Genomic DNA, 6105 nt, shown 5'->3' with positions numbered 1-6105 from the left:
AAATTGTTCTAGCGCGTTGTTTTGGCCCTCACTGAGCCTCACTTTGTTGTGACAATCTTAAGGCCAACTGGGGAAAAAGGAAGTGACCACCCCGCAAGACGTGAGGCCAAGTTCCGGGGAGTCTACTATTCATCCGCCAGGAGAATTTTAGGGGAACGACGTGCCACGCACCCACATCCCGCATCAGTAGAAGAAGTTGGATCACAATACTATATCTTCCTGAGCGAAAACCTCAATTCGAGTGTGTTCCCTGACGGGAGACCAGGTTCCGTGGAATATACGGGAATCACTTTTTATCTACATGCATTGTGTACAATCTACATGTACATTGTGGAAAATTTTGTTTTCAAGTTCTGTGTTTGTGAAAGCCTACCCAAAAGCTTAGATAACTATAGGTGTGGAAGTACCGCTCAGTAGCCTAATACAAACCCCGAAATTAAAAACCAAAACAAAAAACCGAATATAACTACGCATGCAAAATCAAAAAAAAAGAACAGTTCAGACAGCAAATGAAAATCAACAGGTTAAGATAAGCTGGTTAGGACTAGCCAAACAAAAAAAAATAACTATTAAAACATTAAATAAGTAACTAAAAAACCAACAAATTAAAACATTGAATTGCACACCACGACATCATCTCATCATCAGCAACGGAAGGCCTTTCAGCGCGGATGGAATTGATGGAAACAGTACTAAAAAAAAAATAAGATTACATTTACTGTAGCACGATTACGTATGTAACTCAACGCTACTGCTGAATGAAGAAAGGGACAGTATTCCCATGATTGGGATAGTTGTTTAATGTTTTTGCGATGCAGTTATTCATAGCTGTTCAATTATACCGTTAAGTTACGTAATCCTAATACTCTAGTTGATTTGCGCTTGCCAATGAATTGAAATCTGCCAAATATGAAGTCAACATAAAATTACAACAAACAAATATTATATGCTATATCTAATTTACAATGAGCCCTAAATACCTCCACACTTATTAACTAAATTAAGACAACAGAAACATACGAATTCTAAAAGTCAGTTTTGGTTTCGCTTATAAATAATTATAGATATTTGTCCCTCGCTTAATTAAATTGAATTGCATAAATGAAGAACTACCTAGATGCTGCCTTTTGAATAAAATTTAAATATACAAACAAAATGATCTGCTAAAGTTTTAAGAAATTCCGGTTGACATGGGGACTTAACATATCGCAATAGCTGTTTTTAGGGGGCCTCCAAGCGACATTAAATTGAGAGACCATAGGTAGGGATGGGTATTGACAGCGTGGATCGAATACCACCATAGATCACGCATCTTAGTGATTGTTGCGCATTAAAAGTATTAGTTCCTATACATTGTAGTTTATCGTCCGCTATTTTCCTGTTCGTTCTCTTATCGGAACATTCGTTCTATTGATTGATTAGAAGGGATCCTTAATTTAATTGTGTGATGAGAGTCGAAGAAGGATCAATTTAACACCCACCCCACACCGAAAGAGCTACGGTACTAAAGGATCCCACCCGCGATTCCAATCTCGATTCTGAGTACGTTTTCTAGAAAACTTTTGGGTTCTAGGAAACTTCTTTCGTTCCGACGTTACACTTTTCGATTTAAAAAATTTAAACCGCTGCTCCGATCGAGATGATTTTTTGGTAAATGGTTATTCTATGGCCCAAATGCTTAAGTTTAATTTTTTAAGTTTTTAAAATTTTTTTAAAGTATTTTTACCGAATTTATTTAGATTTCCTAAGTTATTGCGTTGCATTTTGTGGGAGCCCGCCGAGAGAGCGAAACCCAGAGAGCGGATGCTAAGAGAGCGACGGCCGAGAGAGCAGCAGCCAAGAAAACTGTCGATGGGGTGGGGTAGTGCTGTGGGGAAGGGGGAGGGGAAAAGGGCAATTTAAGTTAAAATTTGTTCCGATCAATATGATTTTCGATCAATAGTCAGTCCTGTAGATCAAATGTCTAGGTTTTATTTTTCAAAAAATATTTTTCATTTTGTAGCAGAAGTAAGAGCCTTATTTAATTTCCACCATGGAAGAAGATAAAAAATTACTACTAAATCTGTAAACAAAGCCAAATGTTTCCAAGTTAATTATTAATCTTAAGATTCTAACTTTTCATCAAATACGTATGTACATATGTATGCATATTAAGAAATGTTTTGATTTGTACAATGCAATACATACACACAATGTGTGTTTATGTTTCTACTTGAAAGTACATAATGTGCTTAAATACATTTAAAATTATTCATTTCCTTTCAGCCAATGCAAAAGTGGAAGAGTTTAAAATTAATAATTATCAATCAAATGTGGAATCGGAAAATAATAAGTTACTTCGCTACTTTTGTATGGGATGTCAATCTTTTCGTGTGTGTACAAATGTTTTCGTTTCATTCAAAACAAGAGAGAACTATCAGATACCCGTTACTCAGCTAAAGGGACTTTGATCCGCCGTAACTTTTTAACGAATGGTCCGATTTAAAAAATTTCTTCTACATTTCGATAGGTATTCATAAACACAATAGAACTGCATTTTTACTTTTCCGAAATATTGAGATTTTTAAAATCCTATATAAGCGTTTGTGGGCGTTAGAGGGGCGTGGCACCCTTTTAAAACAAACTTGCGCTGCGTAGGAACTCCTAGAATCTGCATGCAAAATGTCAATCTTCTAGCTTTTATAGTTTCCGAGATCTCAGCGTTCATACAGACAGACAGACAGACAGACAGACAGACAGACAGACAGACAGACAGACGGACAGACAGACGGACAGACGGACATGGCTAGATCGACTCGGCTAGTGATCCCGATCAAGAATATATATAGTTTATAGGGTCGGAAACGCTTCCTTCTACCTGTTACATACTTTTGCACGAATCTAATATACCCTTTTACTCTACGAGTAACGGGTATAAAAAGTCATCATCATCCATACCTGCAAAACGACAAGAAGTGCCTCATTGACAGCTGCAGTCGGCTGACGCTACGCGCGCAACGGCATGTGTTGACCAGCCAATTTTCACGAGCAAGCCGTTTTTGTATGGAAAACCGCTGTGCGCCCTTCTTTAAATCGATATTGCGAAAAACCTTTGTCCGGGCCACTCTTTTTTTTTTTTGGATCTTTTTCGTAATGAATCAAACTTCATTTTCAAATGGTTTTAAACTCTATAACTGGTGAAGAACACTGAAAAAAATAAAAACTAAAAAAAAATGTTGATTTATTTTTAAGAAAAATAAATTTTAATTTTTTTTTACATTTTTTTATGGAAAGCCATAATAATTCTTGAGCGATTAGTGAAAACATCATAAAGATATCTCTTACCGTTCCGAAGTTATGAATTAATGACTGAGTGCAACTTTTTCGAAAAAGTGTCAAAAATGCCATGTTTTGACCCCTATAACTCCGGTAAAACTCAAAATTTCGCAAAACCGTTCAAATGAAGTTCTTATATTTTCGTTGTGAACCGGAAAAGTAAAAAAGTTTGATGAAAATCGGACCTTCGGAACAGGGGTGGCCCACTTGGCAGATTTTGACTCATATATAATGAAGAACTACCTAGATGCTGCCTTTTGAATAAAATTTAAATATACAAACAAAATGATCTGCTAAAGTATTAAGAAATTCCGGTTGACATGGGGACTTAACATATCGCAACAGCTGTTTTTAGGGGGCCTCCAAGCGACATTAAATTGAGAGACCATAGGTAGGGATGGGTATTGACAGCGTGGATCGAATATCACCATAGATCCCGCATCTTAGTGATTGTTGCGCATTAAAAGTATTAGTTCCTATACATTGTAGTTTATCGTCCGCTATTTCCTGTTCATTCTCTTTTCGGAACATTCGTTCTATTGATTGATTAGAAGGGATCCTTAATTTAATTGTGTGATGAGAGTCGAAGAAGAATCAACTTAACACCCACCCCACACCGAAAGAGCTACGGTACTAAAGGATCCCACCCACGATTCCAATCTCGATTCTGAGTACGTTTTCTAGAAAACTTTTGGGTTCTAGGAAACTTCTTTCGTTCCGACGTTACAAACCGCAGCTGAAGAAGCTAGGACAAGCCGTACAGGCTGTTAAGCGAAGGAACTCCTAATCTTTCTAAACAAGGTATCTGACCCTAAAACCACGGAGCTTCAGACCACAATGAAGGCGGTCCTTGGCAGCAATGTTGACGTCAGGGCGCTGACTGGGAAAATGCTGGTCGAGGTAAAGGAGGTAAAGAAAACGGACATTCTATGTGCGGTTAAATCACAGTTCGATGTGGAGCTGCTAGAATCCGAGGTGGTGAGTCTATGGGCGGCATACGGTGGCACGCAAGCCACTACACTTAGAGTCATGCCCGACATAGGGAGACGGCTCCTGGAGAAGGGTAGAATTAGGCTGGATTGGTCTTCGTGCAGAGTCCGTCCAAAGATAACACCTAAAAGTTGTTTTAAGTGTATGGAGTTTGGCCATATAGCAGGGAATTGCAGGATCCAGGAGGACAGCTCAAAATGCTGCTTCAACTGCGGCGCAAAGGAGCACCAAGCCAGAGGCTGCAAGGCAAACCCCTGCTGCATGCTCTGGAAATGCCCGTACTTCAGGAGGGCTATGCAAGGGTTTAGGGGTAAATTAAGTTCCTTTAGATAACCCTAAACCATTGCGAGGTTACCCAATTGTTGCTGGGTCAAAATGTCGTCGAGAAAAACGTAGACATCGCACTCATTAACGAGCAAAACAGGAATACAAATTCCGGAGAATGGCTAGCAAATAATAGAAAAAAATCGGCATTATGGAACTGCGGAAATCCTAAGCTTCAGATTAGCGGGAGAAAAGGGGAAATTGCTTCGCTAGTGCCCAAGCTTTCTATAGCTGCTACCTGCCGCCAAGCCATAGCCTTCCTCAGGCAATATATGTGATCGAAGAGATTGCAGAAATTGCCCGGGAAAATCGCCCAGCCGTATTAGCCGGGGTCTTTAACGCCTTTAACGGGCTAGCGACTGGGGCCCTCCCCGAACAAGTCCGAGGGGAAAGGCGCTACAGTTCCATCATTGACCTCACATTCGTGAGTGCTGGATTGGTTTAGGGATCCAGCTGGGAGGTTAGTGACACCAACATGGGTAGTGACCATACAGCAATAATCTGCACGATAAGACCATGCCAGGGTACAAAATAGAAACGCTAGAAGTGGAGATGGTACAGATGTTGTTCGAAGACCTCACCAATAGCGGTTCAGCTGAAAAACGGGCAAACCACATCGCAGACTACACCAAGCTAGCCTGTGATGCATCTATGCAGAGAAAGGGAAAAACGTATCGGGAAGAAGACCTGCACACTGGTGGAACCATTTTATTGCGGAAGCCAGAAAAGAATGCCACAGGGCAAGTCGCGCATACCAACGCTCAAAAGGAAGTCCTGAATTTGAGTCACTTCAAATATTATTCAGGGAAAAAATACAAGTCCTGGAAAAACTGTTAAAAGAGAGCAAACGCAGGTGCTTTTATAATATATGCGAAGAAACAGACTCCAACCCATGGGGCTTCGCATATAAACTTGTCACGAAACGGGTTTGGGTATTTCGTAGGCCATCGCCAACATGCCCAGTCGGCCTACAATGGATAGTGGAAACACTATTCCCAGAGCAAGAGAGTATGGAGAGTATGGCGCGAGCCTCACAGATCGTGAATTCTGCGAGCAAAAATTTTTGGCACTCTGTAAATTGGAAAACCAATTAAAAAATCACTCATCTAAACCAAATAAATATTGACAAAAATATTGCGTGGGCTCACCGAGTGATGGGGAATAATAATGGGGACAGACAGACAGACAGATTGACAAAAATATTGCGTGTGCTCACCGAGTGAGCATTAAACTATAGGTATTTACTTTATCTGCAAGGGTATATAAGCTTCGGCTGGCTGAAGGTAGCTTCCTTTCTTGTTTTTTTTTTTAATAAATTCGAAACTTAGTCAAAATGAGTGATAAAGAGGAAAAATTAGTTGTAAAGGAAATCAACAAAAAAAATACTGTCGACAATGAAATAAAAACACGAAAGGGTTATGAGTGACATTAGGCGAATGAAAACGGCTTTCGAGGAAAAAAACTATTTCTTTTGAT

This window comes from Drosophila takahashii, chromosome 2R, assembly GCF_030179915.1.
Source record: "Drosophila takahashii strain IR98-3 E-12201 chromosome 2R, DtakHiC1v2, whole genome shotgun sequence".
NCBI classification, from domain to species: Eukaryota; Metazoa; Arthropoda; class Insecta; order Diptera; family Drosophilidae; genus Drosophila; species Drosophila takahashii.
Note: the sequence above shows the minus strand (reverse complement) of the source record.